At 34.7% G+C, this 19982-nt stretch overlaps 1 long non-coding RNA gene and 1 other non-coding gene across 2 annotated transcripts in view; both read right to left on the bottom strand.

The window, feature by feature from the left end:
* Positions 1 to 689: 689 nt before the first annotated feature.
* Positions 690 to 19982, bottom strand: part of LOC119866408 — a 91706-nt gene continuing 72413 nt past the window's right edge. Inside the window, exon 3 of the long non-coding RNA XR_005379977.1 lies at positions 690 to 1429. This is a non-coding gene — a long non-coding RNA (uncharacterized LOC119866408). The remainder of the gene's footprint in view (positions 1430 to 19982) is intronic.
* Positions 14249 to 14321, bottom strand: TRNAK-CUU. Its single transcript has one exon. It is a non-coding gene; the product is annotated as a tRNA-Lys (tRNA).

The following is a 19982-nucleotide window of genomic DNA, read 5'->3' as shown; positions in this document are numbered from 1 at the left end:
AAAACAGTGTTGAAGTCAGAAACTAAAGTCTGAAGAACCTACAATTACTGGAAAGTCCTTTGTTAGTGATTAGTTTCAAAAAATGAGATAAAACAATTGAGGGAACTCTTGACACACAATTAATGAATTTATGCAATGGGCTGGGACCTGGATTATTTCAATTTTTGTCTCAAAATTATTTCTGCTTAAAGTGATAAATCTATATAAATCTTGGAATTGGGTGTTGCAGTTTTTTCCTTACACGAATGGAAAAAAGAGTGCTTCATAATTAACACAGGAACATAATTTGGAAATAGGAGGCATGGGGAGGGGAAAAATGCTGTGCTATTATTCTATGTTACAAAATAGTTAAGACAAAAGATATATTACTTTTCCATTGAAAGTCAAAAATAGTGTTAAATCAATAAACTCTATCATTATCAGTTTCTAATCCAGAAGACTATTTTAATTACTCAAGGGAAAACATTTTTATAATAGTTTGAAATAAGAACTTGTTTTTTTGTTTTTGTTTTTTTTTGTTTTTTTTAGAGAGAGAAAGAGAGAGAGAGATGGGGGAAGGGCTGAGAGAGGAGAGAGACTCTTGAATCTCAAGCAGGCTCCACTTACAGTGAGGAGCCCAACAGGGGATCTCCATCTCACAACCCTGAGATCATGACCTGAGCAGAAATCAAGAGTCAGACATTTAACAGGCTGAGTCATCCAGGTGCCCCTGAAATAAGACCTCTCTATTCACATGTTTTTAAATAAGAATGGAGAAAAAAATTACTGAACATAAGTGACTAAAAAACGGAAATGTTCAGAAAAATTGTTTCCTTCTCATAATAGAAATCTTTATTCCCTTAATTTACTCCATTACTAAAGTGCTTTTTTTTAAAAAAAAGAATCTCCTTTAAAGTCCCAGTACTTTGAAAGCTAGAGCAAACCAGATGCTTGAAAGCATTTCAGTTTTGTTTATTTTGGACTGTACATGATGTGTGATATCTTTTTTTTTCTTTTCTAATCTGAAACAAAAAGTACTGGAGATCCTTTTGTTATCAGTATGCATCAGAATATGAAGAAAGGTTAGACATAAAATATTCCTTGGAAGAAGAATAAACAAGTTATGCCAGTTGTAACAGGCCAAAGAATTTAGAACTATAATATTTGTCTGCTATTAGTAAATTGGGGAGAGCATGGCAGGGGAACCCGTAACCAAAATGTTTGCAATACAACAAAAAAGAGAGAGGAAGATATTTAAAGAAATGTCATATTTTCGCTGCATCTGGATGTTTTCAACAAAGCCAGGAGCTTTGTGCCCAAGCCAGTTGGCATTCCATCCTATCTGTGTGGATTTCTGTGGCACTTCTTAATTTGATTACGCATTGCATTTGTTTCTTACAGCAAGAAATTCTCTCGTCTGCTGTTAAGTCGGCTGTTTTCATCCAATTTTCTAAAGAAGAGAAACTGTATCAAAACAAAGGTCCACTTTGTTCAATAAAGAATTAAACCCACTCTCACCATCATTAACATGGAAAAAAATTCAACCTGACCTTTCCCTGTTCCCGTTTATACCCTAGGGCTTGAATTTGATTTTTCTTCATTGCTTTGAGGATGTCAAAGTATAAACTTCAAAGGTATCAAATGATTGATACACGGTATTCACAATAGATTGTTTAATGTAATACATGTATGCAATAATTCATTTTAAACATTCCTTTGATAATTAAAACCTCATTCTTAAAGAAAACATTAAGAAATAGGGCATCCCAAAACTTATGGTATCTGCCTCTTTCTTGTATATATTTCTTTTAAAAACTATCATTCCCTGAATGTATTCCATTCTTATACATTTATCTCATTTTCTGTTTACATTCCTAACTTGAACTTTTTTGGTATTTAAATATTAAAAAAAGTTTTGCCATCATGGATTGTGTTTCCGTTTTAATGTTACTTTCTTACTAATGTAATTTTATCTTAGCTCTACTTAAAGATTCTGTATTTTTACATTTTTTATTTTCATTGCCTTCTTTTAAACTCTTTTCCACATTTCATAAAAGGAAATAATTTACAATATATGAGAGAGCTACCTCAGATTAAAGTCCTCTAAATAAAGATGAAGCTTTTCACATTTCAGAAAAAAAGAAAAAAAATACCCTGAATTTACAATTGGTTAAAAGTGGTACTGATTATAACTGAGTAAAGGATAGAAAAAGTCATGATTTAGGTTCAGTCTTTACAGAAAACCAAGTCAAACCTACCTGAGAAGAGCAAAGAAAGGGGAAGGAAATATAGAAGATTTTCAAATGTGCCATCAAGAGGTGGCAATCCAGAAATAAAAAATAAAATAAATAAAATAAAAAAATAAAAGAGCTGGCAATCCTCTTAAAGAGATAAAACCGAAACTTGTAAACCAGAGAATTAGGTAGAGTACCACGTACAAGTTTCAATAATGAAGTTGAAAGACTTATCAAAGGAGTTTCCACTTCTTTATAGTAAAAGCGACATTGCCTTTGGGAGGAGGGATCCGAGGAGAAGCTGCTGAAGGGCTGGCTGTCCAGCCAGTGACCCACATGAACCTACCCTGCAAACCTGTGGGCCTCCAAACCCAAGCCCAGAGTTTCACGTCTGCATTAGCCTTTACACACTGTGTACATTTTAACCCTTACATTTTATATGCTCTTTTTTTAGAAACAGCAAAGAAAAAAACTCCAACTTGATGCAACTTAGTACTGATGAACAAATACATTTTGTTATAAAATATGCATTTCTTTTCTGTTTATTGAAAGGATCAGGAGGACAAATACAATGATGCGGTTATTTATTTCATTACGATCAGTAGTTACTTCACAATGCCACGAAGGCATACCACTGCTTCCCTTCCTCCTCAGCTCTAACCTCCTTTTCTGGTCAGAGGTGTTCAGGGGAAAACAATTAGGTGGAGGAGGGGAGTTGGCCAACTTTAGGACTGTTTTGAGTGATAGGCTGTCACTCAGGGTTAGACTAGTCCCAAAAGCTATTTAACCCAAAGGACTTGAGGTGCCACAAACTTTTTCCAGATTTCCATATCTGAGAGGGCAATTAGTGTTTTGCTTTGTTCCTAAAAGGTTTGTTTATTGGAATACAATCACAATGACCATCCCACCCAGCCATGGGACCAATTCATCCTTTCCTGATGCTGGCCAATGCAACTATGCTTTAGTATTGCTTTCTTGTCTGATGTCCGTTTCTCTTCTTTTAGGATTTGAATCTTTTTAGCTATTTATAGACACTTGCATTTCTTCTAATCAAGTCATACTGCATACATTTCTTTAGTCTCCCTATCAAAGTCAAATCCATTCTTTTTTCCTTCCTCCCTCCTCCCCACCCTCTTCTCCTTGGGTCTCTCTCTCTCTCTCTCCTCATCTTTCTTTCCTTCCCTTCCACTTTCTCTTCCTCCCCCTCCTCCAATATGTCTCAACTTTCTGGGCTGCTACAGCTCTTCCAAGCAAAGAGGAAAACTCTTGTTGATTTACTTAAAATACCTTCTTCAGAGTGAATCAGCTCCTTTGGAATTAATTACTTTTATTTCTGTCATTAACAGTGCTTGTGTGGGTACTTTGAAGCTCACGTGTTTAAAATCAATGGAGACTTTTCTAAGTGACTAAAATCAGCATTATTTAGTGAAATTTGTAGTTGGTGATGCACACTTCTCATATGCCTCCTTTAGTACCTTCATCAGTCATGCTAGGGAGGGTGTGTGACTCATTGACAGAGTAAAAAAGAGGGGTTCCCAGAGCTTAACTACATGGCTTCAGATTGAATATAAGTGTCTGTAACACACAAAAAAAATAGCCCAAGTACATATTTGTTACAGTGAACACACCTAAGACATACAGTTACCAGAAAGTGAAACTAGTATTCAAACCCAGGTTGGTGAGATTCCAAAGTCCCTCTTCTTTTGGCTACAATGTACAGCTTTCAAGTCCTACATGAGCTAAAGAATGAGCTAAAGAAACTAACTAAAAATCATGCCAAAGAAAATGCAACCAAAGTTTGATTTATTTATCCTGCTTCAAGGAAGAAAAGAATCAGGTAAACCCTATTGGCCTGAAAGTCTTTTTAGGCTTGTATCACTTCCTTAAAAACAAAACAAACAAAACCCCAAAATGATGCTGTGCCGTGTTATAATGATGCAAAACCCAAACCAAAATGCTCTGCATTCAGAAACAATTAAATGAAAATAAAGGAAAAGCATCAACTTTAAAATAAGAGTTTAAACTTTAAGTGAGGGGGCTATGGAGTTTTTATCAATTTTTCCACTTGCTCGTTTTCTGGAGTTTCCAGATTTTTTATAGTATGAATTACTTTTTCAATGACATAAATCTTCAGTAAAACTAATTGGTAGAGTCAAATTAGTAGAAAAGAAAAAAAAATGCTGTTATCAGCTTATGTTTTTAACACAAGATTTAAAAAAAAAACAAAACCCCAACTACATATTATCAGGTGATTGTGTACTGTGTTTGTAAAAATATTTTAATCAGGGCTTAAGGAGTTTAGAAACCCCCTGCCATGACAAGCATGCTACCTGTTGAATGGAAGAAAAAAAGTCTTAGCTGAGTTAAGCTTTGGATTTTAATTACTAGTTGAATGAAGAATTAAGACTTTAAAACCCATTTGGGCATTAACTCATCAAGGCCTCTGACACAACTGTTTTAATCAAGCTTCTCAGGTTGATGCCACACAGTAAACAGAGGCAAAATGAACCAACACAGTGAATTCCAGTAATGAGTTTGTGCTTTATGAAAGCTGTAGCTTATCTTCAGAACTTGAAGGAAGGGGAATTCTGTTTAGCTCATTTATTTTCAGACTCTGAAATTTCTCCTTTGTTTTAGTATAAACCTCACCTTCCAAGTTTATTTCCAGCTGAAAGGGAAAATGTAATTATAGAAAATTGTTCTATGGCTTTGATAGTTCCAGTTTAAATCATTTTAATTGAAATATATCTAATTTGAAAACTGCAGTATCTGATTCTTTAACGAATCACCTCTGAAGATAGTTCAGGTCTCTCAGAAATACTCTGACACTCACCCTGAAAACATGGCAGACAGTGGACAATCACATTCTAAATGTAAAGAATACTTCGAGAAGCATTACTTTATTCATTTGTTCAGATGCTGAGGATGAGAAGACAAATGTGAAATGATCCTGGCCTTTCCCATGCCAAGTGAGGGGCAGGAAGATAGGGACTGGGTGTGGCATTTGTATTGAGAAGTGGGACTGTTGTCTCATGTTCTTTAAAAACGACCCCCAATCAGTTCTTAATTTATTTGAAACCATGCCAGGGAAGTGGTGTCAGTGTGGTGTGCGTGTTCGATATATGTATATATAATAAAGATGACACATAAGTAATAACAAATATAATTATATATACCTAAATACATATAATTTATGACTTCCCACCATAGTCACAGATTAAACGTTTAGGTATAATTTATATCTTCACTTGGTATTTGTGTATTCATCAACATAGAGAATACTACGTCATGCGGCACTATCGACTGGTTTTTAAAGTTTACTTAAATTGTGTGCTATTGTATGTATCATTCTGCCATTTGCTTTTTGTGTTGCAATCTATGCTTTTGATAATTCACCTTAATACATGTATCTCTAGTGCATTCTTTTCATTTTTTAAAAATATTTATTTATTTATTTATTTATTTATTTATTTATTTATTTATTTTAGAGGGAGAGAGAGAGTAGGAGCAGGAGGGGCAGAGGGAGAGGGAGAGAAAACCTCAAGCAGACTCTATGCTCAGCACAGAACCCAATGTGGGGCTCAATCTCACGATCCTGAGATCACAAGGGGAGCCGAAACTGAGACTGACGCTTAACCGACTGTACCACCCAGATACCTCTAGTGTGTTCTCTTCAGATGCTATATAGTATTCCAGTATATGACTATGTCATAATTTATTAATCTGCTCTTCTATTGAATGCCATTTCTACTTTTAAATCGTTTTCATTAGAAACCTGCAATAAATATCTTTACACCCATCTCCTTCCACACATGTCAAATTTTCTCCCAGTTATATACCCACCAGTAGAACTGCTAATTTAGAGATTATGATGTCAACTTTATGAGATATTTCACAATTGCTCCCCAAAATAGCGGTACCAATTCACATGTTTACTAGCAGTCTATGATAGTTACTGTTACTCTTGGTACTGTCATTATTTAAATTTTGCCAATCTGACATGACATCTCACTGTTATTTTTCCCCTCTAATTATTGGTTAAGTTGAGCATCTTTTCATATGTTTAGTATTAGGTTACTTTTTATTTGAATTGCCTGTTAATGGACTTTGTTCATTCTTCTATTCACTTACTTAGAAAAATAAATAAATTCCTTTGTCATTTATATGAGTTATAAATATCTTTTCACATTCTGTGGTTTCTTTTTTCAGTTTGTTTTTGTGTCTTTGTTAAACATAAGAGGGTTTTTTTATTTATCTTGGTATCATCAAATTCACCAATCTTTGGCTCTACTTTTTGTGTCTTGTCTAAGAAATTTTTCCACATCTAAATGTTATGAAGATATTCCATATTTTTTACCAAAAGCTGCTTTTAACATTTAGATCTCTAATCCATCTGGACTTTATTTTTGTATATGGTGTGAGAATGGGATCCAATTTTACTTTATTTTTTCCATATGGTTAACCAATTGTCCCAGTACCATTTATTGAACAGTCCTGCCTCTTCTCATTGATTTGTAGTGCCACCTTGGTCATATTTCAAGTTTCCACATATGTAAGTATCTGTTTCTAGGCTCTCTATTATGTTCCTTTGGTTTATTCGATTCTTTCTATGCCAATACCACACTGTCTCATTTTCTATAGCTCTATAAATTCTTGATTTATTGGCTCAGACAAATTTCCCCCTCCCCCCAACTTATTCTTCTTCAGATTTATTTTGGCAATTCTTGATTCTTTGTGCTTCCATATTAATTTTAAGATTGGCTTGTCAATTTCCATAAAGTCTCATATTTTGCTTAGAGTTTTATTTATAGGGTATTTTGAAGGGAAATCGACATCATTACAATTCTTGAAGGTAGTAGTGCTAACTGTATTCAAATATTTTTTTGTTCTTCAAATATATTTAATTTTCTTCTTAGAGATCTTAACTATCATGTACTAGGTTGATCACCATGTATTTTATATGCTTTTCTTTCTATTTAATTTTCTGGCTGGTTTGTGGAATGACAATGATTTTAGCATGCTGATTTGAGTCTAGTAAACTTATCAAACTTTCTTATTAATTCTAGTAGCTTGAAGAGTTCCTGGTTTTTCTTTGTTTAAAATCACATAGTTTACAAATAAGGGTAGTTCTGTTTCCTTTTCAAATTTTGTACTACTTAATCTTTTTCTTCTTGTATTGCATTGGATCAGACCCTCAACATGCTGTTGACTACAAATGGATATAGTGATATCCTGGTCTTGCTGTTGGAAACACTTCTAAAATTTCACCTTTGAAGTGTGATATCTGTAGGCTTTTCATAGATATTCTTTACTACAGACTATTCCTAGTTTGTCATGATGGTTAATTTTGTGTGTCGACTTCGGCTATTAGGTGCCTACATATTTTGTGAAGCATTATTCTGAGTATATCTGCAGTACTGCTTCTGCATAAGATTAACATGTTTTAAAAGATTTTATTCATTTATTCATGAGAGGCAAAGACATAGGCAGAGAGAGAAGCAGGCTCCCTGCATGGAGGCTGATGTGGGACTCAATCCCAGGACCTGGGTATCATGAACTGAGCCGAATGGCAGATGCTCAACCCAGAGCCACCTAGGTGTCCCTGGGTGGTGTCCCAAGATTAACATTTAAATCAGTACAGTGAGTAAAGTGGATTGTCCTCCCTAATGTGGGTGGCCCCATTCAATCAGGTGACAGCCTGAATAGAACAGAGGGTTATCCTTCACTGAGTAAAAAGGAATTCTTCCTGCTTGATTGCTTTCAAAATGGGACATCAATTTTTTTTCCTGCCTTCAATATCAAACTGAAACTGGCTTAAGACCCTACCAGCCTTCAAGCTGCAACTATATCACAGGCTCTCTTGGTTCTCTGGCTTTTGGACTTGGACTAGAACTGCATCATTAGCTGTTCTGGCTCTCTAGTTTGCCAACTGCAGATCTTGAAACTTGTCAGCCACCATAATTGCACAAGCCAATTCCTTATGATAAAACACAGATACATCCCATTGATTCTGTTTCTTTGGAAAATCCTGACCAATGCATTTGCAACCAGGTTTTATATATGCATCAATTTAATCATGCTCACCACTGCAACTACCCTAGTAGAAGCCACCAATGCATTTCATCTGAGGTACAGCCATTTTCTGGGAACTAGTTTATCCCCTTTCACTGGCTTTCCCATAAATTACACTTGTACTAGTATAGATTATTCTTTACACAGTAGCCAGGGAGGTTATTTAGAACACAAATGAGATCTTGTCATTCTTCTTCTGAATACCCTCCACGGTTTTTCCATTACATCCAGAATAAAATTCAAAGTCCTTATTTTGGCACCCAAAACTGTATATGATCAGGGTTCTAGCAATCTCTCCAATTTCACTTTCTATCTTTAGCTCCATCACTCTGTCCAAGTTACTGCTTCTTATGTGTACCAGGCATTGCTCCTAAATGTTCCTCCTTAATCTTTGATCCAAGCAAGACTCCTACCTTGGAGCCTTCACACTCATGGATCCCTCTGCCTGATGTGCTCCCGCACTGAAAACTTTGTCTCACTTCCTCACTTCATCCAAGTATCTGTTCAAAATAGCACTCTTCATTACATTCTACCTCATTTTCCTGCTTTGGTTTTCTTTGTAGCAATTATTATGTCATGACGTTTTATAATTAACTGTTTATTTGATTATCTTTCAATTCATCCACTTGAAATGTAAAATCCATGAGGCAGAGGAGTTTTATTTATGTGATATTCCCCATTACCGGGGAATATTGTGTCAATATTTTACCTTTTCCTGCACCTATGATTTAATTATGTGCTAATAAGTAGATTTTCTGATATTGAAACAGCTTTGTACTCCTGGAACAAATACTACTTGAACATGATGAATGTGTAGTTTTAATAAACAGTTAAATTCACTTTGTAATATTTTATTTAGAATTTTTATATCCATTTAGGAATTATTTTGTAGTTTTCTTTTTTAATAAAGTCCTTGACTAGTTTGGGTATCAACAGAAAATTAGCCTCATAGATTGAGCCAGCAAGCTTTATTTTTACTTTTATCATAAACAATTTATATAAATTAACAGATATCTGTTTTTAGAAAGTTTATTAAAATGCACCTATAAAGATGTCTTAGCTTTGTGTCTTTGGAGCAAGAGATTTTTAATTTCTTTAATAGTTACTGGTTTATTCATGTTTTCTATTTTTGCTCCAGTGAATTTTGGTAATTTTAATTTTTCTAGGAAACTACTGTTTCATCTAAACTTTTGATTTACTTAGTATGTTCCTATTGTTTTTTATATCTGTATTATGTCTATATTTATGTCTCTTTTTATTATTAACTATATGTACTCCTTATTTTTAAATTTTTTATCAAAGCTCTAATTTTTAGGCCTATTGATTCTCTATATTATTTCTTTACTTTCTACTTATTAATTTGTGCTCTTATCTTTATTACTTTATCATGTATACTGTTTTTATTGTTTTCTTTTTTTTTCTACATTCCTGAATTGAATGCCTAACTGATTTGTTTTAAATCTTTTTAAAAATTTTAAATATGTTAAAGTCTTTACTTGTGCTACCATGTACCCATTTTGGTATATCCCTCAGGTATTCCATATAATATTACTTTTATCATTATTTATATTTAAATATTCACCTAACATATGAAATATTTCAAAATTCAAACATATGTGGGTTCTTAAAAATTATTTTTAATTTATTTAAAATTACATAAATTTGGTTTTATATATATATAATATATATTATGTGTATGCCTTCTTTGGAATATATATATTTATATATATTATATATTTGGTTTATATATATTAATTAATTATATTATTTAATTTGGTTATATATATATAAAATATATATTATGTGTATGCCTTCTTTGGAATATATATATATTTATATATATTATATATTTGGTTTATATATATTAATTTCTTATAATTTATTAAGATGTCCTTGGTGGCCTAAAAAATAGTCAATTAAAAAATATTTCATATGGACTTGAAAGAAATGTAAATTTTTAATGGGGGGTATAAAGCTATATAAATTTTACTTAAAGCTTCTATATCTCTTTTGGTTTTGTCTATTGAATACAATTTGAAGATCATGCTATATGTTCTTCATGGATCATGACTTATTACGTCATGTACATCCTCATTTCTATTAATGCTTTTTGCTCAAGTTCTATCTTATCTGATATTAATGTTAATATAGCAGCTTTGCTAAATATTTGTATACTATATCTTTTATCATATCTTTAATTCATGGCATATAGAAGTTAAGACACTTGTTCCAACTCATGCAGCTAACGTGCAAAATACTAAAACTTGACCCAGGCAATTCAGTACCAAAGCCCACATTCTCAACTGCTAAGCTATGACACTTCCTGGCATGTGCTTCCTGTCGTGTAGCCCAGCAGACCAAGTCTTCAAACCCTTTCATTCTATTGAATTTTTCACAGAAATGTTTATCTTGAGTTTAATATGCTCTAGGTTTTCCCCCCTTTTTGTGGCATCATTGATATGTACTTTTTGTTCTGTTTTAGACCTTACTTACTAATATTTTACCCTTATCAATGTCCACAAGTTCATCCATATTGTTGCAAATGGTAGGATTTCCTCCTTTTTCATGACACATTCCTGTGTGTGGGTGCATCACATTTTCTTTATTCATTCATCTGTCGGCTGACACTTAGGCTGTTGCCATGTCTTGGCTATTGTGAATAATGCTGCAATGAACATAGGAGTGCAGCTATCTCCTCAAAGCAGTGATTTCATTTTCTTTCGATATATATACCCAGAAGTGAAATTACTGGATCATAAGATATGTCTATTTAAATTTTTTAAGGAACCTCCACACTTTTTTCCATAACGGCTGCACTTGTTTACATTCCCTTCACCAGTGCACAAGGTTCCCTCTGCTCCACATCCTCACCAGCATCGGTTATCTTTTGTCTTTTTGATACTAACCCTTCTAACAGGTGTGAGATGATATCACATTGTGGTTTTGATTTGCATTTCCCTGATGATCAGTTATGTTGAGCACATTCTCATGTAGCTGTTGGCCATGTGTATGCCTTCTTTGGAAAAATGTCTAATGTCTTTTGCCCATTTTTAAATTGACTGATTTGTTTTTTGGCTATTGAGTTACATGAAGTTCCTTATCTGTTTTGGATATTTTCTTCTTCTTGGATATATGATCAGCAAATATTTTCTCCTATTCCATACGTTCCCTTTCATTTTGTCATTTCTTTTGCTGTACGGAAGCTTTTAAGTGTTTTTTTTTTTTTTTTTTAAAGATTTTATCCCAGAGGTCTGTTAAGTTTGCTACAATCCTTTTTTTGTTTATTTCTGCTTGGTGCTTATGCTTTTGGTGTCATATCCAAAAAATCATCTCCATAACCAGTGTCAAGGAGATTTCCCCTTTTTTCTTCTCGGAGTTTTACATTTTCAGATCTTACATTTAAGTCTTTAATACTCTTTGAGTTCATTTTTGTGAGTGGTATAAGACAGAGGTTCAATTTTATTCTTTTGCATTTGAATATTTAGTTTTTCTAACACCTTTTATTGAAGAGACTATTGTTTCTTCATTGAGTGTTCTTGGTGCCCTTGTCAATATTAGTTGATCATACATGCATGGGTATATTTCTGGGCTCTCGATTCTGTTTCATCCATCTATGAGTCTGTTTTCATGCTAGTACCATACTGTCTTCATTTCTATAGTTTTGCAATATAGTTTGAAATCAGGAAAGGTGGTATCTCTAGCTTTGTTCTTCTTTCTCAAGATTATATTGGCTATTTGGAGTCTCTTGCTGTTCATTACAAACTTTCTATTTCTTTTCTTATAAGACAGCAAAGCGTTCAAGCATATTTGTCTTTTGTTTTCTGTTAATTGCTTGTTTGCTACATTGTCAGTTTTTAAAATATTTATATCCCCCAATATATAAACTCTGTCTTCTGTTTTTTTGAGTTTGACAGCTACATGGATTCAATTCTCCATCCTATGGTTTTTTTTTTTTTAATACATTAAGTTCTTGGTTCACTGAAAGTTTTCCTCTAGAAAATTATCTTTACTTGTTCTTGAATAAATTTGGACAGATATAAAATTCTTAGTTTATACTTTCTATTTCTTGTCTGTGTTCTAGAATTCATTCTTTCTATAAACTTTTCTGTAGTCCACCTTAACTATTATCTTTTTAACAAGAGACTCAAGTAATTTTTTTATTTTTAATAGGTAGAAAACTTATCAGAGTGTGTTTCTGTTTGTTTTCTAAGGCAATTTTTCCTAGCTTATGCTATACATAACCCCTTAATCTAAATATCTAAGGCTACTTATAGTGCTATAAATTTATCTTTAATTATATCTTTTTAAAAACATATATTTTATTTATTTATTCATGAGAGAGGCAGAGACATAGGCAGAGGGAGAAGCAGCCTCTCTGCAGGGAGCCCGATGCAGGACTCGATCCTAGGACCCCAGGATCATGCCCTGAGCCAAAGGCAGATGCTCAACCACTGAGCCACCAAGGCATCCCTCTTTAATTACATCTTTAAATATTTTTATTCTTTCATAATTTATGTTTCATTCTAGTGTTGATATTCTATTAGATCGTTCATATTTGTTTTCCAGGAATAACATTTTCGAATTCTTCTAATCTCTTTTTAACTTTCTATTCTATTTTGCAACCTTTACAATACTTTTTTTAAGATTGTACTGATTTATTTCTTCATTTATTTGAAAGAGTATGTAGGAGGAGGGGTAGAGGGAGAGGAAGAGAGAGAATCTCAAGCAGACTCCATACTGAGTGCAGAGCCAGTTGAGGCGCTCCATCTCACAACCCCGATCCAATGACCTGAGCTGGAATCACAAGTCTGGAGGCTTAACTGACTGAGTCACCTAGGTGCCCCTCCCTTTACAATATTTAATACCCCTCACTGTTTTCAGTATAGTCTATTCTCTTTTGTGCTGCATCCAGTGAGGCCATTATGTCTATGATAGTTTTGTTTTCTCTTCCACTTCTTTTTAGCTTGCCAATTCAAATTACATTACATTCTGCTGCCTCCCCCTACATTTCCTACACTCGTATGTCTATACTTAGAATTCCTATTTAATGGAAGCAATAACTTCCTAACATTTTAAAATGCCAAACACTGTTCGGTTTTTATTTTTTTATTTTTTTTAATTTATTTTTTATTGGTGTTCAATTTACCAACATACAGAATAACCCCCGTGCCCGTCACCCATTCACTCCCACCCCCCGCCCTCCTCCCCTTCTACCACCCCTAGTTCGTTTCCCAGAGTTAGCAGTCTTTATGTTCTGTCTCCCTTTCTGATATTTCCCACACATTTCTACTGTTCAGTTTTTGAATGGTTATATATACTATATTTGAATGATTTATGGCAATTTTTTCAAAGTTCCTATTTAAATGAAGTTACTTCTTCCAGAACTAGCTATCTGTAGGGTGATATGTTTGTGGGAGGACTAGGGCTATATTCTAGATCACAAGGAATTCTGAATATACTAGTCTGTGAGTATTAGTGAATTACTCTTTCCAGCTGATAGAGATTGATATTTCAGGGCTTCTCACAATGCATTCTTTTTACTCTACCCAGTTTTCACCAAGAAACTGCTTCGGGCAAAATAGCTTATCTTTGTGTTTCTATTTCCTCACCCAGCTCCACCTGTCCTTTCTTTTTACCAGACCTTGTCTAAGGAGGCTTTTGCAATTAAACAATTCATCTAACTATGCTGCCCCAACAAAGAGTTGGTCTTTGCCCACCTTCAGTTAGATCCACAGCCTCAGGACCCTCCCTCAGCATCTTCTTGCATCTCTGTTTCAAAAGATTTGGTAGCCTTCCTTCTGTCAGGCTTCAGAGTTAAAAGTATCTCTTAGTGTCAGGGAACTGAGTTTTAGGTTTTTATTTCCTGTTCTTTTTCTTTACTTGTGTAATTTCTAAGACAAGAAGATGAGAATATCTTCTTCATTTCATTCATTTACTTTTATTTTTATTTTAAGTGAGCTCCATGCCCAAAATGAGGCTTGAACTCACAACCCTGAGATTAAGAGTCTCATGGTCTACCAACTGAGCTAGCCAGGCACCCCCATTTTATCCATTTAAAAACTGTACATTCTGTATTTAAATTTTAAGGAGTCTCTATGGCAGAAAACTTTTAAATACTCCATTTTAATTTCTCACTGCTTTGATTTCTAACTCTTTAGTCACATTCATTCCTTTCTTTATGACTATTTACAACTTATTTTCAATCCTGTGCAACTGAATTTTAGAAATAAGGGCATAGTCCCTACAAAGCATAAAAAACAATTTACTTTAGAGCCTTGCCTAAAACCTCTGGTATATACTTAAGGATACTATTAGTCTTCTTCTTTTTTTTTAAGATTTATTTATTTATTTATGATAGACATAGAGAGAGAGAGAGGCAGAGACACAGGAGGAGGGAAAAGCAGGCTCCATGCAGGGAGCCCGATGTGGGACTCGATCCTGGGACCCCAGGATCATGCCCTGGGCTGAAGGCAGGCGCTAAACCGCTGAACCACCCAGGTATCCCCACTTATTAGTCTTCTAAATTATCACTTCTTAGTATAGAATTACAATTAAGAAAATTTTATAATTATATGCTCAATAGAAAAATCACAATGAAATTGTGAAAAAACTTTTTCTCTATGATAAGCAGCAAACACCATGATGTATAACATACAAATGAAATGTTACAGTTAATTCCAAAATACACATATCACCATAAAGATCATTGTATAAAAGTTATGCTTGTGTGAAATTGGGAAGCTGATATAAAAAGGTATTATTTTGAAACACCAAGGCAACTGATAATGAAAACATATTCTCATACATTTTCAAATCAAGGACTGTAGCCATTAGAAGTGTCTTTCCCTTTTGTCATTTAAGGAATCAAACATGTTTAGATTTTGATAGGCAATTTAAAAAAATAAAATGTTAGTATATCACTTTGGAAGGGGGAGGCCCAGGTCCATGACACATTTCAGGCTACATTTTATGGAAGTATAGGGTTTTATTAAACTTCCTGTTTCTGCTGGCTGCTTGCTTGGGTAGCTGTGGAGGGCCATGTGATTATAGCAAATGCTGGATGTAAATTTATATCTTTGGCATAAAATGAAAGATAAAATTATCGGAAATCTGAAAATGTTTTTGCTTGTCTAACAATTTGATCTTAGAAGTTACTGTATACCACCTTAGAGAAGGAGAGGGACAGAATTAATGTCAATAGTCTAAATATTGGCTTGGGCTCCTGGCAAGTTTTCCATGAGAGGCAATGGAAGTGCAATTAATGCTTACCAGGAAGAACACTCAGATATTCTCCATCACAGGCCCACATGTAATCTGTGGGCTGGAAAGGGTTGAATGCTGGGTCCCCAGATAATTAAAGCAACTTGGCCCAAGGTAGCCTTAAATCTAGACACTAAAACTCAACAATTCTAGTTAAATTAGTAAAAAGTAAGAGTTTTAAATTTACATCTCAATTTTTGAGGATGAAAATAACTAATCAACACATGCACACAAGAATGGTTTCCCACTAAATGAAAAACTCTGCCCTGATATGCATAGTTTCTTTTTTTCATACTGAAACTTCTAGGCACTTATAAATCAGATACCCTCATTCTCTAACAATAAGGTTGTTGCCACAGCTGCACTAGTTCCATCTCCCCCTTCTCTGATTTTAGGGGGGACTAGAAACCAGTGTGGTTTGTTTTTGTACATAGTGACTTGGCCCAGATCACAGGAAGACCACAAGAGTCTGATAACACATTTGGACTCAGACTCCACACGCAAAAATAAAAACATACGTCCAAAAACCACTTTTTCACTCTCACTCCTATGCTTAAAACACCGAAGTTGTTGTTGTTGTTGTGGCTGTTGCTGTTGTTTGTGTTTCTTGCTCACACTACAATGCCCATGGTGGTCAGCTGGCTCTCTGCTCGTCACTCTCTACCTCCTGAGGGGACAGACAGTACTGCTGATAACTGAGTGCTGCAGAAGAAGAGGGGGAGCACATATTGTCCCTTAAAGCTTCCACATGGAAGGGACACATGAGACTCCCTGTCACATTTCATCAATGAAAGCAAGTCACATGGCTTTGTCTGAGTTCAAGGCGTTGGATATTGGAAATGAGTAGTACAATTTACCACTTTCTCTTTTTGTAACAGGCTGGGCACTTGAGGTATTAGAACATTTTTTTGGGACTATGTTCTACAAAACCTGAAAAGCAAAGCTATTTCCTTCTTCTTTCAGATGACAAATAAATGCACCTGGACCACTGTAAAGGAAATAGAAGTAGTAATTAAGTAAGAAAAAAGGAGTGTTCTTTGAAATATGGCTACTTTTAGAGGTATCCAGTGTTTCAGAACATGAAATGCCATGGAGGCATACCAGTCCACCTTCAAAGCTTTTAAAAGGCATTTTTTGGAAATTATTCACTTTATGATTGCCTTACTCTTCTCTGACCAATCTTCATCAGTCTAAACCCAACCGACAGCCCTAGAAATTATATGATGCTAGTTTACTTTCATTGTATATCAGTAAATTATTTGAAGCATTTTATTATAGACTTGTTTATTTAAGAAGCAATTATGCCAGCCAAAGAATTAATTATGACACAGGGCCTGCCCTTGAGAAGTGAGGATTTAGGTGGAGGCAAGGTTAGAATGGAGAATATACACAGCAATTACTTAAGGGTTGTATTATGCCAAAGCATTTCCAAAGCAAATGGGTTTTAAATTTATTGCATTTGTTGAATCCTTCTTCAAATGAAATTTTATGTGTAGGTCAAAGTTATGAGACACATAAAAGCAGAACTCCTCTGACTGAAATACGAATGGGACACTATAAATCTCTCCTGCTAGGTCCCTTATCTTACTTCCTTACAACCCTTAAGTTTCCTCTATGGAAGTTCCTGGGGGTTTTAGAGTATAGCTCAGGGAGAAAAAAAGAGACTTTTCTAATCCCTACTCTGTATATACATATGTTTATTTTGTCCAAATAGTTGAGAACAGATATATTTAATGTGTACTAGCCGTTTCCTGCTATATGTGTTGGGAAGGTCGTGCCACAGACTAGAATACAATTTTAAAGTAGAATTGAATGAGGGATAAAAAGAGGTAGATAAAAACGAGTGAAAGATGACAGTAGCAAGTTTCTTTCTCATTCTATTGCTGATCAACAAACCAGATGTTCCAAACCCAAACTTCTACGGATGACTTTTTGTGATAATTACTGCCAATTTTGTTCCTCAATTCTTCCCAACTGACCACATCAACTGGTGTATACTATGGACACTATGCAAATGTCTACAAAACATTTGAAGATTTCACGTATTTAGTAGGAGGTCTTGTATATATTAGGGTATTCCACATAGGTCTTAGATTGTGATAAGTATAAGATAAGCTCACATTTTTAGAAGCTGGCTTTTCAAAATCAACCAAATTCTAAGAGACCAATTCAGTTTTGTTTTAGCAAAATCTGTGAGGTAAGTGCCTGAGTATAAAAGCTATCTGAAGGTTTAGATATTGAGGTTTTCCAGGAACTAGATGTTGAGGCTAGAAAAGAAAATGATAACCTCACTAATTTATTCTGTATTCACTTTCTTCTTTCTGCCATGTAAGTACTTAACAAAAATGATAGAAAGTTCATTTATAAGGGCAGGAAAATAAATACGCATTTTTTTTAGTTTAGTTTAGAATTACGGGGTTCCAGAATTTCCATGACACACTGTTCAGATATGTAGGGGTTACATAGATGTCTGGTATTTATATATCATTTTTGTCCTGCATGGTCAGATAATTCATGGACTTTATCATCCATTTGATTTAGAGGAAAATATCTTAAAAAGAAGTCAGCCAGAAATATGAACAGGTTATAATCCATGGGTAGCAAGGTGAAATTAGATTAACCAGAAACACAGAGCTTTCAACTGAGAAAAAAATCTAGGGAAATTAAAGAGGAAGGGTAGTAAAAATAGCTTTTGTTTAAATGTTCGAGATAAATTCAGCTTCCCAACTAAATATGTGTTTAGGAAAAAACTATAAAGAAGGAGAAAGTCATAGTAATTTGGTGGTAGAATATTATTAACACATGTTCCTTGTTGGGAGGATACACATTGATATTGATGTGTTGTTCCAATTTGTTTGCAGTCCCTCCAAACTGTCTGAGACAGCCACTACATAGGGCCACTACGTATGGTTGGGCAAGTTGTGCATTGCAAAGAGAAACATATCTAAGAGAGTGACATGGATGTCATGGATTTGCATATTTATTATAACAAGCCTCCAAATTTTTAAAAAATATTTATTTATTTATTCATGATAGACATAGAGGGAGAGAGAAAGAGAGGCAGAGACACAGGCAGAGGGAGAAGCAGGCTCCATGCTGGGAGCCCGACACGGGACTCGATCCCAGGACTCCAGGATCGCGCCCTGGGCCAAAGGCAGGCACCAAACCGCTGAACCACCCAAGGATCCCCAACAAGACACCAAATTACTCGAAGATGTCATATGTGTTAACAACAGTCCTACTATCTGTTATTTAAAAAGTGTTAATTCTTCTGTAGAATCACTGCAACTCTATCGAAGCAGTTCCTGGGCAACAAGAATCAATCATTCCTCATTTCCTTTTCTCTTCAGGCTCATAAATGAAGTCTAAAATGTTCATTAGAAAAAATAAATAAATAAAATGTTCATTAGATCTTTTGAGTCTTTGGCATTCTAAAAGATGGCATCCAAAAGTTTGGGAATAAACCCAAAACAATCTGCTTTACTAACACAAGATGGGGATTGAGTCATTCCAAACACAAAAAGAATAACTGGACTTGGCAAAGGAAATTATTTTTTTCTGGATTGTTTACTGGCACATAGTAGCCACTCAAGGAAATATTTCTGGAATCAATTAGTGCCCATAGAAGCCATCATCTCTAGAATCATCCAAGATCTCCTTCATTTCAGGATCAGTCCAGTAGCTAAGTATTGGCAACTCATGTAGAATATGATATAATATCAATAACTATACTGGTGATGAAACTGATCATACATTATAGTGCTTTATATAGACTCCACCGAGTGATCTTTACTACATATCCATAATTTTCTAAAACAAGATTCTTCTCTTACATCTAGTCAGCTCTTCTCTTTTCTTTTCAGTTAGCCCAATGTCCAGTGTCTCACTGGATCTTCAGGCCCACTTGACATTTTCATCAAGAGAAGGAAAATCATTTCAAGTCCAAAGGATAAGCACCATCATGCTAAAAGGTCATAAAACACTAGGAGTTGCTCTTTAGCCATAGATTTTGAAGATAAGTCCAAAGAAAACATGGGACATGGTTTGGAACAAGCTTGCGTATACTTCATCATCAGGGCTGTGGTACACAGTATGAGAAGGCTTCAGGGGGAATTCAAACACTAGTGGAAAGGAGGGTTTTGCTTGCATTGGCTATAACAAATATGTTTTTACAATAAACAAATGGGTGGCCATAAGACATGCATGTCTGATGTTGAAGGAAAGCCTGTTTGCACCAAATAAATTACAGAAACAGTTCAAGAGCAGTTCATCCTAGTGAAAATATTATCCCTGAACTACTGGCAGGGTTAGTGTCAGGTTAGGTTATCTTTTGTACGAATGCCAATTGCACTCGCTAAAACTGCCTAAGGGCGGTCTGTTGTAACTTGTATACATTTCAGTGTTTTTCAGAAACCATCCGCACTTTTTTATTTTGGT

Source organism: Canis lupus, chromosome 27 (assembly GCF_011100685.1).
Source record: "Canis lupus familiaris isolate Mischka breed German Shepherd chromosome 27, alternate assembly UU_Cfam_GSD_1.0, whole genome shotgun sequence".
Lineage (NCBI taxonomy): Eukaryota > Metazoa > Chordata > Mammalia > Carnivora > Canidae > Canis > Canis lupus.
The sequence above is the reverse complement of the archived record's forward strand: the minus strand, read 5'-3'. Positions and strand labels throughout refer to the sequence as shown.